General features: G+C 38.2%; 1 long non-coding RNA gene across 2 annotated transcripts in view; it reads right to left on the minus strand.

Annotated features, from left to right (window-relative positions):
• The window catches only part of LOC144257319 (uncharacterized), a 222,216-nt gene that overhangs the window by 41,732 nt on the left and 156,321 nt on the right, over positions 1 to 24,163 (minus strand). The window contains exon 5 of one of the 2 annotated variants that reach the window (XR_013344425.1): positions 2,364 to 2,423. The exons of the other annotated variant lie outside the window; for it this stretch is intronic. This is a non-coding gene — a long non-coding RNA (uncharacterized LOC144257319). Of the gene's footprint in view, positions 1 to 2,363; positions 2,424 to 24,163 lie in introns of those variants that run through there. 2 annotated transcript variants of the gene reach the window in all.

Consider the following 24,163-nt stretch of genomic DNA (forward strand, 5'->3'; position numbering starts at 1 on the left):
TAAACAGGGATGAGAGGTGGGAGGGAAAGGGAGAGAGAAGGGAAATTGCATGGAAATGAAAGGAAACCCTCAATGTTATACAAAATTACATACAAGAGGAAGTGAGGAGAAAGGGGGAAAAACAAAACAAGGGAGAGAAATGAATTACAGTAGTTGGGTTAGAGAGAGAAGATGGGAGGGGAGGGGAGGGGGGATAGTAGAGGATAGGAAAGGTAGCAGAATACAACAGTCACTAGTATGGCAATATGTAAAACGAGGATGTGTAACCGATGTGATTCTGCAATCTGTATACGGGGTAAAAATGGGAGTTCATAACCCACTTGAATCAAATGTATGAAATATGATTATGTCAAGAGCTTTGTAATGTTTTGAACCACCAATAAAAAAAAAAGAATTGAAGAGCAAGACCCAGAGATCTCAAGCAAACATAAGGTTTATTGCAAAAGCAAGAGAAATAGACTTCTCTGAAGAGGGGAGGCCCCAGAGCTGGGAATCAGGTAAGGGAGTTTTGGCTTCTAATTTTTATGGTTTCTGGAATTTCTTCCTTTCCTTATCTCCTCCCCTGTCAGTGCTTTTCCTGCTATTATTCGTTGGTGCCCTCTCTGTCCACAAATCTGTTTCAGTTTTTCTATTAGGTCCTTTGCTTAGGAGCACAAGTTTGGAACTGTCTGTCTGATTGGGTACCGGCTTGTGGCTATGAGCACTTCCATCAAGCAGGAAGTTGACCTTGTTAGAAGACCCTCTCCATGCTCCTTTGTTTGGGCCCTGCCCCTGACCTCCTCTCTCGCCATCTTGCCCTGGCTGCCTAAGCCATTCTATGTCTCTCTCACTACACACTATGTTCACTTCCACATACCTGATATCAGAATGTCCTCCTCTGTTCTGTCCACCCATCTAACCGTCCTAGTCATTCAAAGTCTAGCTCAAGTCTCAGTTTGCAATTACCTTTTCTCTATGCCATTCACATTAATGTCCTTATTTTAAAAATTCACATTAGTTTTCATGGCTTTTTATTTGATAGCTTTACAGTTAAGCACACTGCTGTATAATGCTACTTAATTGCTGTATGAATGTGTGTGTGTGTGTGTGTGTGTGTGCGTGTGTGTGTGTGTGTGTTACATACATTTGTGACTGATGGCTATACATTTGTTCAGGACAACCAGTTTTCATATTCCGTTTATTTCGTGGTGTTAATGATCACTATAGCTGCACATACCACGTGCAGAGCACTGTGCTAAGTATCCTACACGCTGCAGTTTTTTACTCCTCCCCACATCTTAATGAAGTGCCTACGTTTTTATCCCCTTTTGGCAGATAGGAAACAAAGGCTTTAAGAGGTGAAGCCAATTGCTGAAGATCACACTCTAAGCAGTTGGCAAACCTGGAATTCGAACCCCCAAATCTGCAACCTAATCTCTATGCCACACTGCCTGGGCACAATCTTGGGCATTGGTTTGTACTTTCTATCTCCATCTACTTCGTAGAAAGAAAAAAAAAAAAACCTTTTATGGTTTGGATGTGAGGTGTCCCCCAAAAGCTCATCTGTGAGACAATGCAAGAAAGTTTGGAGAAAAAATGATTGGGTTATGAGAGCCTTAACCCAATCAGTGAATTCGTCTCCTGATGGGATTAACTGAATGGTAACTGAAGTGGTAGGGTGTGGCTGGAGGAGTTGGATCATTGGGGCATAGACTTTGTATCTGGTGAGTGGAATCTCTCTCTGCTTCCTGATAATCATGAGAGCTGCTTCCCTCTGCCACACTCTGCCATCATGACATTCTGCCTCCACCTCAAGCTCCAAGGAATGGAGCCTGCTGTCATTAGATTGAGACTTCTGAAACCATGAGCCCTTAAATAAACATTTTCTTCTCTACAGTTGTTCTGGTCAGGTCTTTTAGTCACAGCAGTGAAAAGGCTGACTAAAACACCAGTTGTGACTCAGGTCAGGCTGGGAGCACTGACTGACCTCCCTCTGGCTATGGTGGCAATCTGGGTACCTTCCCAGGAAGCTTCCTGAGGTACTCAAGCAACTTCTCCTAGCAGCTTCTGCTGGCTACTGCCACCATCTGGGAACTGGACCTGTCTCTTACTGGATAGTCAAGCAACTTCCCTCCAATACAGGTGGAGGCACGATCAAGGGGGCAGTTCCTCCAGAGCTGGAGTCTGCCTTCTGCAGTTGTCACTACGAGGGCCCAGTGGGGAGAAGCCATGACTACCACATCTGACCAAGAGTTGAATCTTCACTTGGGGAGCAGGTGGGTAAGAAGAACACCTTAAATGGAAAGCCACAGGACAGGACATCCAGAGTCATTTCACATATCAAGAAACTCAAAGAAGCATCCTGTCAACAGGAGTGAACTCACCCTGGGATGTCCCCTGAAGGTCAGAGGATTTCTTATAACTCAGCTCCAAAGCACCTAGAACTGAAGGAAGATGTGTTGGATGTTTATCAGGAAGAGACAGTGAGCCATTTAACAGTTTGAACATTCTTTTAGGTTTAGATTTTTTTTCCTTTTCCATTTTTAAAAATAGGCCTTTTATCATGTAGTGCTCAATACCGAGTGGGAGCTGGCTCTGTTCTCTGGAGTCTCACTTTAAAACGTCTGGTATTTTGAATCTCAGGGCCCATTATTCATTTTTATTGATTTTCCTCTGGCCGAGTTCTTACGATCCAACTCTGACTGCCTTCATATTTCCCTCTCCTTCTTATAAAGCTCCTGAGGTCCTTGTATGAGAGGCTCCTGTTTCCATGAGTGGGCATTTTCAGGCCTGTCTGAGGAGATTGATGGGTGGGCATGGGTCCTGTGTCTTCCCAGGGTCCCTGAGGTAGCAGCCAGTAACTGCTTCACTGAGGAACTTCTGCGGGAGGTATTAAGTTTCCACAAGACTAAATGAGGGAAGAAAATGAGTTTCCTTAACTTGAACCTACCTTTAAAATCTCACAACCTGGATAGGTCATGGTTATTCATAATAGTCAGCTCCAAAGGTACATTTTAAAAGTTTTAAAATCTTGTCAGATGATCCCAGATAGAAAAGAAAGGAAATTACGTGGAATATTCTACAAGAGAACACGGCTATTTTTACATTTTATTTATAATATTTGGCTTGTGGCATGGGTTTTCAATGATAATTTTCTATACCGGCTACACAAAGCAAAATATTGGTAATGCTGTTAAATTTAAAAAAATACACCATGGGAGTGTGAATTGAAATTCAAAGTGAAAATCACACACCAGAAAGTTGAAAACTAACGGACCCAAAATTTAAGTGAATATTAGATTTAGTGTAGACCTATCAGCAATTAAAACAAAAGGAAATTTTAATCAGTTGTACATTTCTGAATATTTTAAACTTTTATTTTTAACTAATACATGAAGCATCAGTTTTACCTATTAACAGAGGACCATACCTGTACATATCTCAAAATATTTAAATCAAGTTAAATATATTTATCTCCTCAAATATTTACCATTTCTTTAGGGTGAAAACTCTCAAAATGCTTTTTTCTAGTTCTTTGAAATGTACAATACACTATTCTTTCTTTATAGACACCATACTATGCAAAGCACACCAGAACATTTTGCTCCTATCTAATTAGAACCTAATACTTCTCAATCAACCTTTCCTCATCTCTCATATTTGCTTCTATGGCCACCCTCTGGTAACCACTATTCTACTATCAACTTCTATGACATCAAACTTTTTAGATTCCACATATGAGTGAGACCACATGCTACTTGGCCTTCTGTGCCTGACTTATTTCACTTAGCATGATGATGTCTAGTTCCATACATGTTGTTGCAAATGAAAGGATTTTGTTCTTTTTTTCATGGTTGAATAGTATTCAATTTTCTATAGGTTCCACATTGTTTTTATTTGTTTATCAGTTGAGGGACTTTTAAGTTGTTTCAATTTCTTGGTTTTTGTGAATAGTGCTGTGGTGAACATGAGGGTGGGGGGAGTTGATCCTCTTTGACATAATGATTTCATTTTCTTTTGCTATATACCCAGTGGTGAGATTGCTGGATCATAGAGTAGTTCTAATTTTAATTTTTTGAGGAATCTCCATATAGTTCTCCATAATGGATATATTAATTTACATACCCATCAAAATTAAATTTTTTTCTACACCTCACCAGCCCTTGTTATCTTTTGTCTTTTTGAAACTACTCATTCTCACTGGGATGAAGTAATATCCCATTGTGGTTTTTGTTTTGTATTTCCCTGATGATTAGTAATGTCGAGTATTTTTTTAAAGTACCTGTTGACCATTTGAATGTTTTATTGTGAGAAATGTCTCTTTCAGGCATTTGCCCAGTTTTTAATCAGATTTTTTATGGGTTTTTGCTATTGAGTTTTGTAGTTCCTTATATAGTCTGTGTATCAACCCCTTTTTTAAAGTATAGTTTGCAAATATTTTGTTCTAGTTCTGTAGATGGTCTTTTCATTCTGTTGATTGCTTCATTTGCTATACATAGGCTTTTTAATTTTTTGCAATCCCATTTGTCTATTTTCACTTTGGATTTTTTTGTGCTTTGGGAGATTGTCCCAAAAAATATGTGCCCACACCAATGTCCTGAAGAATTTGCCCGATATTCTCTTCTAGTTGTTTCATAATTCCAGGTCTTACATGTAAGTTTTCAATCAATCCATTTTGAGTTAATTTTTGTAACTGCTGAGAGGTAAAGGTGTAGCTTCATTTTTCTGTATATGGATATCCAATTTGCATAGTACATCTTTGCTGGACTCATTGATTAGTTTTAGTTGCTGTTTTCTTTGGTGTCACTTTTGTGATTTTCTATATATAAGATATGTTATCTGCAAACAGTGACAATTTGACCTTTCCTATCCCCCTCCCCCAATTTAGATGTCCTCTTGCTTAATTAGTCTGGCTGGGACTTCCAGCTCTTTGGTGAATAAAAGTTATGAAAGTGGGCATCATTGTCCTGTTCTAAATCTTAGAAAGCTTTCAGGATTTTTCCCATTTCATATAATGTTAGCTGTTGGCTTATCATAGATGGCCTTTATGTTGAGGTACATTCCTTCTGTGCCTTGTTGTTCAGTGTTTTCATCATGAAGGATGCTAAATTTTATCAAATGCTTTTTCTGCATCAATGGAGACAACCTTCATTTTTGTCCTTCATGCTGCTGATATGGTGCATCATGTTCATTGATTAGCATATATTGAACCATCCTTGCATTCCTGAGATGAATCCCACTTTATTAGGGTAAATAATATTTTTTATTGTGCTGTTGGATTCAGCTTGATAGGATTTTGTTAAGCATGTTTGCCTTTTTGCATTTGTGTTCATCAGGAAAGGCTTGCAGTTTTCTTTTTTGTGGGTGTGGCCTTGTCTGGTTTGGATAGCAGGGTAATGCTGGCCTAAGAGAATGTGTTTGGAACAATTCCTTCTTCTTATATTTTCTGGAGTAATTAACAAGAATTGGTATTAGTTCTTCTTTAAATATTTGATAGAATACAGGGAGGCCAGCTGGTCCTGGGATTTTCTTTGATGGAAATCTCTTTATCACTGATTTAACCATGTTGCTTGTCATTTATCCATTTGGACTTTCTATTTCTTTGTGATTCAATCTTTGTAAGGTATATGTGTTTAGAATTTTTTCTATTTCTTCTAGATTATCAAATTCATTGGCATATAGTTGCTCATAATAATCTCTAATGGTCTTTTGCATTGTGTAGTATCAGTTGTAATGTTTCCTTTTTCATCTCCAATTTTTTAGTCTTCCTATCCTTTTCTTAGTCTAGTAAGAGTGTGTCAATTTTGCTTATCTTTTTGAAGATGTTATTTCTACTCTGATATTTATTATTTCTTTCCTTCTACTAATCTTTCATTTAGTTTGTTCTTGTTTTTCCAGTTCCTTTAGATGCAGCAGTAGGTTATTTATTTGAGTTATTTCTACTTTTGTGATGAGGGCATTAATTGCTATAACTTCCCTCTTAGAACCTCTTTTGCTTTACCTCATAGGTTTTAATATGTTGTGTATAAATTTTCATTTGTCTTAAAACTTTTTAAATTTATTTCTTGATTTCCTCTTTGATTCATTGGTTGTTCAAAAGTCAGTTGTTTAATTTCCATGTATTTTTATATTGTAAAAACTTTTACTTGTTATTGATTTCTAGCTTAACTGCTTTGTGCTCAGAAAAGATACCTAATGTGATTTCAATTTTTTAATTTATTGAAACTTATTTTGTGGCCTGTCATGTTAGTATCCTAAAGAATATTCCATGTACTGATGAGCAGCTGTGTGTGGAATGTTCTGTTTATATCTGTTAGGTCTATTTGGTCAAAGATACAATTTAACTTTGAAGTTTCTTTATTGACTTTCTATCTGGATTATCAGTCCATTGCCAAAAGTGGGGTGTTATAGTGTCAAATTTTTATTGGATTGGAGTCTATCTCTTCCTTTAGGTCTATTAATACTTGTTTTATACAATCAGGTGCTCGAATTTTGGGTGTCTGTGTATTTAGAATTATTATTTCCTCTTTCTGAATTTATCACTTTATCATCTTGTAATGACCTTCTTTGTCTCTTTTTCACTGCTTTTAAAGTCTATATTATCTGACATTAGTATGAAAACTCCCACTTTTTTTTACCTTCCATTTTAATGAAATATTTGATTCATCTCTTAACTTTCAGACTATGTGTGTCCTTAGAGTGAAGTGGTTTTCTTGTAAGGAACAAATGGGTTTTGTTGTTGTTGTTGTTGTTTTAATCCAGTCCATCACTCTGTCATTTAATTAGATAATTTAATGTATTTACATTCAAGGTAATTATTGGTAGGTAAGATTACTACATCCATTATGTAATTCATTTTCTAATTTTGTTGTAGTTTTTTCTCCTTCTCTTATACTTTTTTAAATGGTTAAGTGAATTATTCTAATAGTATGTTTTAATTTCTTGCTTGTGTTTTGGGTTTTTCTGTTATAGATTTTTGCTTTGTAGTTACGATGGGGCTTACAAAAAAAATCCTTTGATTTTAACAAGCTACTTTGAAAGGATGACAAATTAACGTGATCATAAAGGCATGAACAGAAAGAGGTGAACAAAAGAATAAGAGAAAGTATACTAAAAATAAAACTCTCCAGTGACCTCCCATTCCTTCCTACATTTTGAATTTTTGATATTCCAATTTACATCTTTCCCTCTATCACTTAACATTACAGTAGTTTTTATTTTGATTGTTTTGCTTCTTAGTGTTCCCACTAAAGATATGAATGGTTTATGCATCGCCCTTACAATATTAGCACATTCTGAATTAGTATACTTAGTCTTATCAGTAAGTTTTATGCCTTCCTATGTTTTCTCCTTACTCACTAATGTCTCTTTCAGTTTGAAGAACTTTTAATGGCATCTTTGTAGAACAGGTCTAGTGAAGATATATTCTCTAAGCTTTTGTTTGTCTGAGAAAGTCTTTATCACTCTTTTCATTTCTAAAGGATAGTTTAGAAATGGGTTGACTGGCCAAGCGTGGTGGTACATGCCTGTAATCCCAGTGGCTCCAGAGACTGAGGCAAGGAGGATGACGAGTTCAAAGCCAGCCCCAGCAAAAGTGAGATGCTAAGCAACTCAGTGAGACCCTGTCTCTAAATAAACTACAAAATACAGCTGGAGATGTGGCTCAGTGGTCCAGTGCCCAAGTTTAATCCCTAGTACCCCCCAAAAAGAAATGGGTTGACTCTCTTTGGTTTTTTCCTTCAGAATTATGAAAATCTCATGCCTCTTTCTTTTGGCCTGTGAGGTTTCTGAGAAGTCTGCTGTCAAGTGAATTTGGCACCCTTTCCCATGCAACCTTGAGAATCTTTTTTTTTTTAACCTTTCACATGTGAATGCCTGATTATATCTTGGGATTGACTTGGTTGAGTTAAATGTGACCTTTGACCTTCCTATACTTGAATATTTATATCCTCCTCTACTTTGGGGAAGTTTCTTGTTGTTGTTGTTGTTATTTCTTTGAATAGGCTTTCTACTTTATTAATTCTCAAGTCCTTCTTAAATACTTGCTTTTTTAACACTATCCAAAAATTACTGTAAGCTTTCTTCATTTATTTTCATTCTTTCGCTCATTCAACTGTGTATTTTCAAATAGGCTATGTCGAGATAATTCTTTCATCTGGGTGATCTATCCTGCTATTGATACCTTCTATCACATTTCACTGAGTCTATTTTTCAGCTCAAGAATTTGTTCACTTTTTTTAAAATTGCTTCCATCTCTTTCTCTGTTAGAGTATTGAAATGTTTCTCTGTGTTTTCTTCAAACACACTGAGTTTTCTCAAAGCAGCTCTATTTAAAGTATTCTCTGTCTGATAGCTATCTTCCATACTGATAGCTGCCTGGTCAGTTTTTGACTTCTTTCTTATTTTGAGTATTAGGCAAGGTCATGGTTTTCCAAAAGTTGACAATGCTTATTAGCATGAGACATCATCTGAGCATTTAAGGATCAGGTTTTTATTTCAACCTTCCTAATCTGGCTTTGTTTATACTGGTCTTTCCAGAAATTCTAAGCAGATTCCCTCTTTTCCTTGTAGTAGCTTCCACTATTTCAGTACTAAGTGCTGCCCAGGGTCCAGATTTACCAGAAATCTGTTGGTGGTATATTATCACTATTTTAGTAGTAGAGGGCAATCCAAGCCCAAGTTTGACCCAAATACACTGCTGATATAGTGCTCAGAAAGGAAAAGGAGAATACCTAAAGAGAGCATTCTATATCCATAAGCCTCCCTCTGAGGCCAGGTTAGGCCCAGATACTACATTCGGAGTTACCAGCCTATGGTCAGATACTGCAGATTCACCTGCAGCCATCATAACCATCAAGCTGTGTTGTACCCTGAGCCCATAGCCCACAAAGACCAGCAACACTAGGTAAGAACCAAAGTTCATGGTGCTATGGGTTGCCTATTTCTGAGGTGGATTATAGCCCAAGACCTTTGCAACCAGCCATAGGCAATGCTAACACAGAAGTCTGAGAAACTGGGGCCACATGCCTCCCCCTGACACAAGAATAGTTACAGATGTTCCATTCCCATGCAGGCCTGAGGATGAGAGCCTCTGTGATCTGCCCAGTGTTAGATTTCACCAGACTAGCACTAAGTTCCAGGACAAAATCTTATGCTTAATGCTCTGTCCTATTCCCAGAAAATGGAGTTTTGCACCACACTGTGCTGCATTGAGGTTTAGAGCAATATTGGTGTCAATAAACCCTTAGCCATATGGACTGACACCATACTGGGTTACGACTGAGTCTCACAGCCACAGGACCTGCTTACTCAGTTTCAGGAGTAGATAGAGACCCATGTTGCAACTGGCAGTGATGCAGACTGAAACATAAGTCTGTCCCAGTGGGGCACTGGTCTTTGCCTGGTGCCAGGGCAGTTCTTGAACCCCATTCGTGAGTACTGGTCTGGTGATATCTCTTCTTCCTGAGATTAGAAGATGGGTGGTGGAGATGGTCATTTGGCCATCAAGGCTGATGTTAGGTTGAATTATACCTGAGTCTAACAGCCACAGAGGACCGTGGTCTTGGGAGAACAGCAAGGGTGGCCTAGATCCACTGCAAGGCTCAAATCAATGCAGCTCAGGTCTGTCCCTCTGGTGTCCAGGTCTCTACCTGATGCTGGAGCTGGACTGGACATTCTGTCTGTGAGCTCTGGCTGAAGAGCTTCTATTGGGTTCTTGGTCTCATCATAGCAGGCCTGACACAGGGATTAAAGACAATCCTCAGTGCTTACCTTTCCTATTCTTGCTCCACAGCAGGTGGCATCCTTCTTCCTGCTGTGCCACCTGTGGTTGGGGTATGGGTGGTGGAGGCCATCAGTGCCTGGGCTAATGCAGCTCTAGAGGTTCAGTCCACAGGTATTGTCCTGGTGGTCGAAGGCATGGGGCTTTGCCCAGCACTGGGTTTTGCCATGGCAGGCCTGGTACTGGGTTTCACGTCTAAAGCCTGGACTTAATTCTCTCTCTGTTTCCCAATCAGGAGTCACTGCTCCATTCTGGGCTTCTTGGAGTGGGGAAAGGGGTGATGCAAGCAACTTTCCTTCTTGGGTACATTTATATTTAGTATGTGTGTGTGTGTATATATATATACACACACACACATACTAAAAACAGACACTATGGGTCTCTCAACTGATTTTCTTAGCTCTTGTGCTGGTAGTTTGATGTGAGAATAGCTGTCCAACTTGGTGTGTCAGTGGGAAAAGATTGCCAGAGGGTCTTAGCCACCATCTTGCTCCCCTGCCTCTAGAAAGCTCTGAATTTGATGACATCATCTGCCAGGGAAAGAGAATATTTTCACTTTGTTTTTCATGCAAAATTTCTTCATTGTTCTGTGTTTCTCCAAACACATACATAATAGAGATTTTGAGATATTCGGGGATTTCCTCTTATTTCTTACTATGCAAACACCAATATCATCCCTGGGGTATTTCCCGGTACCAGTGGAGTTCAACATGTTTGGATTTTCTGATTTTGATTAAAATACACATCTGAGAGGTTCATGAATCGAATGTGATTCCTTCCCATCATTCCCAAATGCCTTAGTTGGCCATTACCCACATGCACAGTTATTTAATTACATCCAGAGGAGATGAGGCAAGCAGAGTGTAAGGTGATAGTTTTGAAGAATAAGGGTTCAAAGACTGCTTCTGTCCAGGGAGTCATTTCTTAACACAGACCCCAAATTCCAAAGCACACTCATCTAGCAATCTAAGAGTCAGCCTTCTCCAAGTATGGGCATTTCAATAGCATACCTGGAGAGGACACAAACCACTGTTCATGCCTCCTTCATGCATCACTATCAAGCTTTCATGAATGACATACTTTGGGTCCTTCCCTAACTGTTTTTAATAGCTTTAAAACTCTGAGGCTGCTGATATGTGATTATGTAAGCAAATGTATTTTTTTCAAGATATACATTTTCTCAGGTCTGAATAAATAGCATATATTCAGTCTGTAATTTACTTTCATCAGATATCATTCCTCCCCTCACTTAAAAACAATGTGGTCTTTGTGCTTTTCACACAAAGTTCTTTTTAAAGAAGATATATATAAGTTACAGTAAGCTTTGGTGTCTTACCACTGATGGTTCTCTGCCAAGAATTCTTATTTCAAATATTTTCTGCCCCAACCCCACAAAGTTGTGTAAAGGAACAAAGTGGATATTATTCTTTAAATCTGAGTTTAATGAGAGTGGGAACAATTGAAGCACATCATAATTGCTAAACAGGATTCAGTTTATAACAGCCTTGCAAAAATCTGCAGGAAAAACGCAACACAAAAATAGACCCAGACAACAGCAGTGCATTTGTATGTATCTGCCGCTCCTCAACTCCTTTCTCTAGAGTGCCTATGTCATGAAGCAGTGAGTGTAGAATAGTCACCTCTGTGGTCTTGCATTCACCCTTGATCCACATTATTTATGTTCTACTTCTATTTTGGAACTGGCAAACATTTTCTAATAGTAAGACTCACGTGCCACCAACAGTGATGTATAATCAGACTGAATTGCTTTCTCCTGCATTAGTAAATTAGGGCAATCCCACCCAGTCCTACTTGCCTTTTGTACTGCACAATTTGTCTTCAAACTAATGGATCTTAACGCAGGTGATCAAAAGTTGTAGGGGTTACTTCTCAATTCAATTAGCTAAATTATTTCTGACCATTTCAAATCATAGCCTAAGGCTCCATAAGGCAGCAATTTTTAAAAAAATTTAAAGTGAGGCCATTCATGCTCAGATATCAGAGCTATAGTAAAAAGAAAAAAATCTGTGCAAACTCTGGTAAGATCTAGTCCAAAAAAAAAAAAAAAAAGGACAAAAGGCAGGCGAATTGAAACTGTTGCCTGACTGCGATTTTTATAAGCCCTCTCCCCTCAGTCCCCAACTATTTCACTATTAACTTGTACTCACTCTTGAGTTTTTTTTGGTGGTGTTGTTGTTTATATGTGTGTGTGTATTTGTATCAGGGATTGAACCCAGTGGCTCTTAACCACTGAACCACATTTCCAGCCCAGTTTCCTCTCGGGTTTTTAATAAGGCCCTGAGTTAGAGCAAACAATTTGGAGCAATATTTCTCAACAAGCCTTTGTCAGAACACTACTCCTGCCAGAGCCTCTGGAAAAATGGGTTCCATGGTGTAATAAGTTTGGGAAATGTTGTATTTCACAAGGCTTATTAGCACATTAGAAGCTTCTAGAAGCCATACATAAACTTTTAATTCAACTAAATTAATTTAGCGGAACCCGCCTTTTTCCCCAAATGGTGAGGCCACAGAATTTTATTCTAAACATGACTTTCCCATGGAACCAGTGTTCTGCCATGATGCAGATTGGAAAACTCCATTTTAATGTGCCCAGCTAGTGTTCTGCTTGCATTGTCTTTACCGTTAAACTGGACGACATATGTGAATAATCCATTTGTGCGGTGAGGCTGGGGGAGATGGCAGAAGGGAGCTGGGCAGCGAGTCCCCGTCTCCTCACAACACAGAAAGGGGGTAGTGAAGGAAAAGCAGAATGGAGAGGTGGGTGTTAAAACATAAAGGCTCTAAGATTCAATGCTACAAAGTCTGAGACCTGGAGAGGCTTGAAGATTGATGAGCAGAGTAGAAGATAAGTGCAGCCTCCCCTAATTCCAAACCCAGACCAGAGTGGGAGACAGAGAGAAGCACAGCAGGGAAAGGGAGCAGAAAAACTCTTAACCCCACCCACTTCAAAACATTTGGAAAGGCAGACAAAATGAAAGCGTGATGTGAACAGCAGTGTCGCTGAAGCAGATCAAACAGTTTAAAACCAAATCGTGCATAAAAAGCTACTCAGGGGTCCCCAGCCATTTTGTAGAGCCCTCTGTGGACTAGTCACCCCCTTGAATCTTTCTATGTCCAGACAGCTGCAAATTAAATCACCCGGAAGTCCCCTGCAATGGAATCTCTTAAGAATCCACCCAGAAAGAACTTCTAGATGGACTTATACTTGACTGAAACCCATTCACCCTCACTTCAAGCAAGGGGAGAGGGGTGGAGCAGACCTGGGCCAGGCAGTGTGCCTAACACAGCGCTCTGCTCAATCTTCTCAAATCCAGACAGAGGCTGGATACTCTAATCAGCCTCTGCACAACACAGTTATAGATTGAGCAGATTCAAATGTATGATATGTCTGGAATAGGTAGAAAAAATAATTATTAAATTTAGTAAAATTGCTGTAAGTTTAAAAGAGGGCTAAAAGTGGGATAAAAGAAAGATTTGGCAAAAATAGATAAAGAGACAGAAAGAGGAAGGACAGCAGAATAAAATAGACATTATTATTGCTGTATGTATATACGTGACTGCATGACCAATGTGATTCTGCAACCTGTACACTCAGAAAAATGAGAAATTATTCTCCATCTGATTTATTACAAGTTTATACCTGGATTTGAGGGACCATTGAGAATATTCATAGTTAAAATGTTTGATGAACTAAAAGAAGATGTAAAGAGTGAAATTAGAGAGAAAATACAGGAAGTGAAAAGTCACTTCAGTAAAGAGATATTCTGAAAAAGAACCAAATAGAAATTCTAGAAATGAAAGTATCAATAAACCAAATTAAAAATTCAATGGAAAGCATTACCAATAGATTAGACCACTTTGAATATACATTTTCAGACCATGAATACAAAGTATATAATCTTGAACATAAAGTTGACCATAAAGAAAAGATGTTAAAAGACCACAACCAGAATATTCAATAAATCAGAGATAACATCAAGAAACCAAATCTAAGAATCATGGGGGTAGATGAAGGATCTGAAATACAAACTGAATCTTTTCAATGAAATAATATTAGAAAAATTTTTCCAACCTAAGGAATGAGATGGAAATTCAAATACCAGAGGTATATAGAACTCCAAATAGACAGTCAAAGCAGACCCACTCCAAGACACATTATAATGGAAATGCCAAATATAAAGTACAAGGATAGATACTTAAAAACTGCAACAGAAAAACAACTGGTCATATTTAGAGATAAACCATTTCAGATTTCAACTAATTTCTCAATCCAGACTCTAAGAGCCAAGAGAGTTTTGAATAATATATAACAAGCTCTAAAAGAAAATGGATGCCAACCAAGATTACTATACCCAGCAAAATTATGTTTCAAATTGAATATGAAATAAAAAAACCTTCCATGATAAACAGAAACTAAAAGAATTCATAACCAGAAAAACCTGAACTATAAAACATACTCAATGAAATATTTCATGAAGAAACAAAAAATAAAGATGAAAATGAGGGGCTGGGGATGTGGCTCAAGCGGTAGCATGCTCGCCTGGCATGCATGCGGCCCGGGTTCGATCCTCAGCACCACATACAAACAAAGATGTTGTGTCCGCTAATAACTAAAAAATAAAATATTAAAAAAAAAGATGAAAATGAGGATAGGGATGAATTAAACTAAAAAAAATAGTCAATTAAAGGAAAATTAAGTCCAATTTATACATTAGAAATATATCAAAATGGCATAAAATAAAAAGAATCTCTTTATAATAACATTGAATGCAAATGGTCTACATTCTTCAGTCAAAAAAGTAGGCTGGCAGATTGGATAAAAAACAAGACCCAAAAATATGCTGTCTTCAAGAGACTCAACTCACAGACAAAGACATCCATTATTGAAAGTAATGAATAAGACATATCATGCAAATAGTATTCACAAACAAGTAGAGGTAGCAATGATCCTATCAGACAAATGTTAAAAGACCACAACCAGAATATTCAATAAATCAGAGATAACATAAAGAAAACAAATCTAAGAATCATGGGGTAGATGAAGGATCTGAGATATTATTTAATCTCCAGGTGTTAAGAGTGGTTTCTGTTTTTTATCTTACCATTGAAAGTGGATTTCAAGCCAAAATTAACCAGAAGAGACAAAAATGTCTCTTCATACTGTTTAAAGGAATCATACAAAAAAATATAATGATTGTACATAATTATGCCCCAAACAATGATACATCAACATTACATAAAACAAACCTTGATCAATATTAAGAATTATAGACAATTCAATAATATTGGGTATCTTTAACACACCTCTCACTAATAAATAGATCATCCAGACATAAACTAAGTAAAGATTTTATAGAACTAAAAAATACAATTAATAACACCTAACTAACAGATATGTATAGAATATTTCATCATCAATGATGGACTTCACTTTCCTCCCAGTAGCACATGGAACATTTTCTAAAATAGACCATATTTTAAGTCACAAAGTAAATCTTAGCAAATACAAAAAGAAAGAGAAAAAAAAGAAAGAGAAATAATACCTTGCATTCTGTCAGATCATAATAGAATGAAATTAGAAATCAATGGTAAGATAAAAAAGAGAAACCACTCTTAACACTTGGAGATTAAATAATACAGTTTTGAATGATGTATGGGTAATAGAAGAAATCAGGGAAGAAATAAAAAAAAACTTCTCGGAAACAAATGAGAATAGAAATACAATGTATCAAAATCTCTGGGACAGTATGTAGGTAGTTCTATAGGAACATTTATAGCCCTTCCTAAAGAAATAGAAAGATAGTAAATAAATCATCTAACATTACAATTCAAGGACCAATGGAAAAAAAGAACAAAACAACATCAAATGAGTAGAAGACAGGAAATAATTAAAATTAGGGTCAAAATCAATGAAACTGAGAATAAATTTAAAAAAAAAACAGAGAAGAGCACAAAACAAAGAGTTCGTTTTTGAAAGGATAACAAAATTGATAAACCTTTAGCCAAACTAACCAAAATAAAAAGAGAGAACACTCAAAATAACAAAATTAAAGATTAAAAAGGAAATATTATCACAGATACTACTACTGAAATTCAGAGGATCATCGGAAACTATTTTGAAAACTTAGATCCAATATGCTATAAAATCTTGGTATATTAACAAATTCCTAGAGACTTATGACCTACCCAAATTGAAACATAAGGATATAGAAAACTTAAATAGATCGAAATCAAGTAATGAAATTGAAGAAGCTCTCAAAAGCTAAAGAAAAGCCCATGACAAGATGTTTTCACAGCTGTGTTGTACCAGACCTTTAAAGAAGGTCAATCGGAGAGAAATAAAAAAATAATTCCTCAAATTATTCCATGAAATAGAAATGGAGGGAATGCTGACGAATTCATTCTCTGTATCACCTTCATATCAAAACTAGACAAAGACACATCAAGGAAAGAAAATTTCAGGCCCATATCCTTGATGAACATAGATGCAAAAATTCTCAATAAAATGTTGGCAAAGTGCATATAAAAACACATTAAAAAGATAGTGCACCATGATCAAGTGGGTTTCATCCCAGAGATGCAAGGTTGGTTCAACATTCGGAAATCAATAAATGTAATTTACCACACACATAGAGTTAAGGACAAGAATCACACAATTAGCTCAGTAGATGAAGAAAAGCATTTGACAAAGCACAGCACTCATTCATGTTTAAAACACTAGAAAAACTAGGGATAGAAGGAACTTAGTTGAACCTTGTAAAGGCTATATATGACAAACCTAAGCCAAACATCATCTTAATGGAGAAAATTGAAAGCATTTCCTCTAAAGATAAGAACAAGACAATAATGCCCACATTCACTACTCCTTTTCTACATAGTCTTTAAAACTCTAGCCAGAGCAATCAGGCAAGAGAACAAAATTAAAGGGATATGAATAAGAAGAAAAGCTCAAATTATCTCTGTCCACTGACAACATGTTCCTATATTTAGAAGACCCAAAAAACTCTTCCAGAAGACTTCTATAGCTCATAAATGAATTCAGCAGAGTAGCAGCACACAAGATCAACATACAATACGCGATCATGTTCCTGTACTCCAATAAAGAATCTGGTTAAAAAGAAATTTGACAAAAACCTCAAAAAAAAAAAAAAAAAACCCTTGGAAATCAATCTAACAAAAGAGGCAAAGGACCTCCACAATGAAAACTATAGAACAATAAAGAAATAAATTTAAGAAGACCTTAGAAGATGGAAAGACCTTCCAAGTTCTTGGATAGGCAGAATTAATATTATCAAAATGACCATACTACCAAAAGTACTATGCAGATTCAATGCAATCCCCATTAAAATACCAATGACATTTTACACAGAACTAGAAAAGACAGTTCTGAAATTCATTTGGAAAAATAAGAGGCTCAGAATAGCCAAAACAATCCTTAGTGAGAAAAGTAAAGCAGGAAGCATCTTAATACCAGACCTCAAATTATAATACAGAGCTAGAGTAACAAAAACAGCATGGTATTGGCACCAAAACAGGCATGAAAACAGATGGAATAAAATAGAAGACACATAGACAAACCCACATAAATACAGTTATCTCATAGAAGGCAAGATACCAAAAACATCCATTGGAGAAAAGATAGCATCTTCAACAAATGGTGCTGGGAAAACTGGAAATCCATATGTGGTAGTGAAATTTAACCCCTATCTCTCACCCTGCACCAAACCCAGCTCAAAGTGGATCAAAGAGCTAGGAATCAGACCAGAGACCCTGTGCCTAACAGAGGAAAAAGCAGACACAAATCTTCATCACACCAGATTAGGCCCTGACTTCCTTAACAAGATTCCTAAAGCTCAAGAAATAAAATCAAGAATTAATAAAATGTGATGGATTCAAACTGAAAAGCTTCTTCTCAGCAAAAGAAACAATCAATGAGGTGAATAGAGAGCCTACATTTTGGGCGCAAATTTTTGCCACATCCACATCAGATAGAGCACTAATCTCCAGGATATATAAAGAAAAAAATTAACACTAAAAAAACAACCCAATCAATAAATGGGTTAAGGAGGGGAACAGACACTTCTCAGAAGAAAATATACAATTGATCAACAAATATATGAAAAAATGTTCAACATCTCTAATAATTAGATAATTGCAAATTAAAACTACCCTAAGATTTTATCTCACTGTGGCCAGAATGGCAGTTACAGGAATACATACAACAACAAATGTGGGCTAGGATGTGAGGGGAAAGGCACACTCAGATATTGCTGCTAGGACTACAAATTGGTGCAACCACTATGGAAAGCAGTATGGAGATTCCTTAGAAAAGTTGGAATGGAACCACCATTTGACCCAGCTAGCCCACTCCTCAGTTTATACCCAAAGGACTTAAAATCACCATACTATAGTGATGCAGCCACATCAATGTTCATATCAGCTCAATTCACAATAGCTAAACTGTGGAAGCAACCTGGATGCCCTTCAATAGACAAATAAAGAATATATATATATATATATATATATATAGAGAGAGAGAGAGAGAGAGAGAGAAAGAGAGAGAGAGAGGGCCTGGAGGCCCCCCGCTGTCTGTCAGGCCTATTGTGGACGTCCTGCAGTACAGCCAGAGGGGGTACCTGGATGCAGCGGTAAGCGCAACACAGGAAGAGAACCTGGAGCTGAAGAGCAGGTGTGAGGAACTCCGAATAAGAACCTGGAGATGGGGAAGGTCATGGACAGTTTTGAAGGGCTTGTGTGCCAGGCTCAGAAACAGAAGGAGCTTGCTGAAGCCGAAATCCAGAAGGTTCTGAAAGAAAGAGACCAACTCACTATGGATCTGAACTCCATGGAAAAGTCTTTTTCTGACCTCTTCAAGCAGTTCGAGAAACAGAAGGAGGTACTTGAAGGTTACCGCAAGAATGAAGAGTCACTGAAGAAGTGCGTAGAGGATTACATAGTGAGGATCGAGAAAGAGGGCCAGAGGTACCAGGCACTGAAGGCCCACGGAGGAGAAGCTCAGGCTGGCAAACCAGGAGATCACCCAGGTCCGGAGCAAGGCCCAGGTGGAGGCCTTGGCCTACCAGGCGAGCCTCAGGAAGGCACAGATGCAGATCCACTCTCTGGAGAAGACTGTGGAGCAGAAGACTAAAGAAAACGATGAGCTGACCAGGATCTGTGATGACCTCATCTCTAAGATGGAAAAGATCTGATGAGGGCCATGGCCACACCTGCCTTTTCCTGTCTGTCTGTCCATCTGATTTGTCTTAGTTTTGTGTTCTTCTCTCTTAACCTCAACTTGGTTTCAAAATAGGTTGCTTTTAAAAGAAGACTAAATAAAGTTTCCCTTGAGCTAAAAAAAAAAATGGTGCTGGGAAAACTGGAAATCCATATCTAACAAAAGAGGTGAAGGACCTCCACAATGAAAACTATAGAACAATAAAGAAATAAATTTAAGAAGACCTTAGAAGATGGAAAGACTTTCCAAGTTCTTGGATAGGCAGAATTAATATTATCAAAATGGCCATACTACCAAAAGCATTATACAGATTCAATGCAATCCCCATTAAAATACCAATGACATTTTTCACAGAACTAGAAAAGACATATAGATAGATAGACAGACAGACAGATAGATAGATAGATAGATAGATAGATAGATCCCCAACGGAATATTATTCAGCCATAAAAGAGAATGAAATTATGGCATTTGCCAGTAAATGGATGGAATTGGAGGCTATCATGATAAGTGAAATAAACCAGTTCCAAAAAGTCAAAGGTCAATTGTTTTCTTTGATATGTGGAAGCTAATCCAAAATAAGGAGGAGAGGGAGAATTTCATCAAAACAGAGGAAAGATCAGTGGAGTAGACCAAGAGGATTGAGAGGGAGGAAAGAGAGACAGGATAAGAGAAGAATAGTGGCATGAATCTGACCAAATATTCATATGTACATACATGAATAACCCCAGTGAATCTCAACATCAAGTATGTCCAGAAGACACTAATTAAAAATAAAATCTCCAGCAGCCTGCAGCAGGGCCCCGGAGACCCAGGCCAACTGACTCGCGTGGCCTGCCCTGCGGCTACAGAAGGCGTGGCGCCTCAGTGAAGCCATTAATTGGCAAGCAGGGAGGTTAGGGAAGGCCATTAGGTGGAATCCCACCAGCCAAGCCCACACGGACCCTTGGGCCGAGCAGAGCACGGGTTCTCAGAAGGGGAAGGAAGCGGTACAGTCCCATCCCCCACAGCGGACACTCCGCCGAGGCAGTCAGCGGCCACCATCCGGGAAAGCTGAAGGATACACCGCCACTCTCCTTCAGAGTTCGACATCAAAACAGGTCGGTGTCATTCAGCTCACCCCCCAGACAGCGGGAATTCGCATAAAATCTCTCCTAGGCTTGCCGGGAGAGGGAGTATCAAGCTGAGCCTCCATACAGGCTAGGGGGAAACCAGAGACACCTGACCTCCAACCCCTCCTCCCAGTAGCAGCCAAAAGGAAACCTGGCTAGCCAGCGCTGGGGGAGGGGCAAGCAGAAAAAATCAAAGTGATAGAGTGCCAGGGATCCCAGCAGCCTGCAGCAGGATACACCACCACTCTCCTTCAGAGTGCAACATCAAAACAGCGGACACTCCATCCAGGCAGTCAGCGGACACCATCCGGGAAAGCTGAAGAATACACCACCACTCTCCAACAGCTTGCAACATCAAAACAGCCAGCAGCAGGACCCCGGAGATCCAGGCCAACTGATTCGCGCGGCCTGCCCCGAAGCTACAGAAGGCGTGGCGCCTCAGAGAAGCCATTAATTAGCAAGCAGGGAGTTTAGGGACTGCCATTAGGTGGAATCCCGCCAGCCAAGCCCACCGCCCACGCCCGGAACAGGCCCAGCGTCCTGCCAGCATTGTAGTCACGACACCCCAGTTGGAATAGGGACAGAGCAGAGCCGCCTTCCACTCCCGGAACAGGCCCAGAGAGCCGCCAGCGTGGTAGACACGTCACCCCAATAGGAGTAGGGGCACAGCCGCCGCCCGCACCTGCAAGGGAGACTTTTCAAGTATACAAGAGCAACATAAATAAATAGGGGGTAAATTTCAAAACACAACAGTTGCACCAAGCAGAAAGAAACGCGAGCAGTATGAAAAGACAAGGAAAGAAAGGACCACAAGCAATGCAGGTCAACTCAACTTTAGAAGAGGTAATAGCTGCAACAGATGGAATATCAGATAAAGAGTTCAGGATATATATGCTTCAGATGATCTGGAGTCTCAAGGAAGACATGAGACAGCAAAATCAGACAATGAAAGATCACATTGACAAACAAATCCAGGAAGTAAAAGATCAATTTCACAGGGAGATAGAGGTAATAAAAAACAAACAAATTGAAATTCTAGAAATGCAGGAAACAATAAACCAACTTAAAAACTCAATTGAGAATACTACCAGCACAGTAGATCACTTAGAAGAGAGAACATCAGACAATGAAGACAAAGTATTTCAACTGGAAAAGAACATAGACAGCTCAGCAAGTCTGCTAAGAAACCATGAGCAGAACATCCAAGAATTATGGGACAATATCAAAAGACCAAATTTAAGAGTCATTGGGATACAGGAAGGCACAGAGCTCCATTCCAAAGGAATAAACAGTCTATTCAGTGAAATAATACGAGAAAACTTCCCAGAATTGAAGATTGAGACAGAATCCCAAATCCTAGAAGCCTACAGGACGCCGAATGTGCAAAATCATAAGAGATCCACACCTAGACACATTATAATGAAGATGTCCAACATACAGAATAAGGAGAGAATTTTAAAAGCTGCAAGAGAAAGAAAGCAGATTACATTTAGGGGTAAACCAATCAGGATAACAGCTGATCTCTCAACACAGACTCTGAAAGCTAGAAGATCCTGGAATAACATATTTCAAACACTGAAAGACAATGGGCTCCAACCAAGAATCGTGTATCCGGCGAAATTAAGCTTCAGGTTAGAAGATGAAATTAAAACCTTCCACAATAAACAAAAGTTAAAAGAATTCGCAGCTAGAAAACCATCTCTTCAAAAAATCCTTGGCAAAACACTACAGGAAGAGGAAATGGAAAACAACATTGAAAACCAACAATGGGAGGTAGGACAGTAAAGGGGGAAAAGTAGTCAAAGAGGATAACAAATCAGGTTTAGTAACATCAATAAACAAATATGGATAGAAGAACAAACCATATCTCAATAATAACCCTAAATGTTAATGGCTTAAACTCACCAATTAAGAGACACAGGCTAGTAGAATGGATCAAAAAACAAGACCCAACAATATGCTGTCTACAAGAGACGCATTTGATAGGAAAAGATATACATAGACTGAAGGTGAAAGGTTGGGAAAAATCATATCACTCATATGGACCGCGGAAACAAGCAGGAGTGTCCATACTCATATCTAATAAAATAGATTTCAAGCCAAAGCTAATCAAAAGGGATATAGAAGGACACTTCATACTGCTCAAGGGAACCATACACCAACAAGACATAACAATCATAAATATATATGCCCCAAATAATGGTGCAGCTGTATTCATCAAGCAAACTCTTCTCAAGTTCAAGAGTCTAATAGACCAACATACAATAATCATGGGAGACTTCAACACACCTCTCTCACCACTGGACAGATCTTCCAAACAAAAGTTAAATAAGGAAACTATAGAACTCAATAACACAATTAACAACCTAGACTTAATTGACATATATAGACTATACCACCCAACATCAAGTAGCTACACTTTTTTCTCAGCAGCACATGGAACCTTCTCAAAAATAGACCATATACTATGTCACAGGGCAACTCTTAGACAATACAAAGGGGTAGAGATAATACCATGCATCTTATCTGATCATAATGGAATGAAACTGAAAATCAATGATAAAAGAAGAAAGGAAAAAGCAAGCATCACCTGGAGAATGAACAATAGGTTGCTGAGTGATCAATGGGTTTTAGAAGACATCAAGGAGGAAATTAAAAAATTCCTAGAGTTAAATGAAAACACAGACACAACATATCGGAATCTATGGGACACATTAAAAGCAGTTCTAAGAGGAAAATTCATTGCTTGGAGTTCATTCCTCAAAAAAAGAAAAAACCAACAAATAAATGATCTCATACTTCATCTCAAAATCCTAGAAAAAGAAGAGCAAAACAACAGCAAAAGAAGTAGAAGGCAAGAAATAATTAAAATCAGAGCTGAAATTAATGAAATTGAAACAAAAGAAACAATTGAAAAAATTGACAAAACTAAAAGCTGGTTCTTTGAAAAAATAAATAAAATTGACAGACCCTTAGCCATGCTAACGAAGAGAAGAAGAGAGAGAACCCAAATTACTAGCATACGGGATGAAAAAGGCAATATCACAACAGACACTTCAGAAATACAGAAGATAATCAGAAATTACTTTGAATCCTTATACTCCAATAAAATAGAAGATAGTGAAGGCATAGATAAATTCCTTGAGTCTTATGATCTGCCCAGATTGAGCCAGGAGGATATAGACAACCTAAACAGACCAATAACAATAGAGGAAATAGAAGAAACCATCAAAAGACTACCAACTAAGAAAAGCCCAGGACCGGATGGGTATACAGCAGAGTTTTACAAAACCTTTAAAGAGGAACTAACACCAATACTTTTCAAGCTATTTCAGGAAATAGAAAAAGAGGGAGAACTTCCAAATTCATTCTACGAGGCCAACATCACCCTGATTCCGAAACCAGACAAAGACACATCAAAGAAGGAAAACTACAGACCAATATCTCTAATGAACCTTGACGCAAAAATCCTCAATAAAATTCTGGCGAATCGGATTCAATTACATATCAAAAAAATTATACATCATGATCAAGTAGGATTCATCCCTGGGATGCAAGGCTGGTTCAATATACGGAAATCAATAAATGTTATTCACCACATCAATAGACTTAAAAATAAGAACCATATGATCATCTCGATAGATGCAGAAAAAGCATTCGACAAAGTACAGCATCCCTTTATGTTCAAAACGCTAGAAAAATTAGGGATAACAGGATCATACCTCAACATTGTAAAAGCAATCTATGATAAGCCACAGGCCAGCATCATTCTGAATGGAGAAAAATTGAAGGCATTCCCTCTAAGATCTGGTACAAGACAGGGATGCCCTCTCTCACCACTTCTGTTCAACATAGTCCTCGAAACACTGGCCAGAGCAATTAGACAGTCAAAAGAAATTAAAGGCATAAAAATAGGAAAAGAAGAACTTAAATTATCACTATTTGCAGATGATATGATTCTATACCTAGCAGACCCAAAAGGGTCTACAAAGAAGCTATTAGAGCTAATAAATGAATTCAGCAAAGTGGCAGGAT

Source organism: Urocitellus parryii, chromosome 10, assembly GCF_045843805.1.
Source record: "Urocitellus parryii isolate mUroPar1 chromosome 10, mUroPar1.hap1, whole genome shotgun sequence".
Taxonomy (NCBI): domain Eukaryota; kingdom Metazoa; phylum Chordata; class Mammalia; order Rodentia; family Sciuridae; genus Urocitellus; species Urocitellus parryii.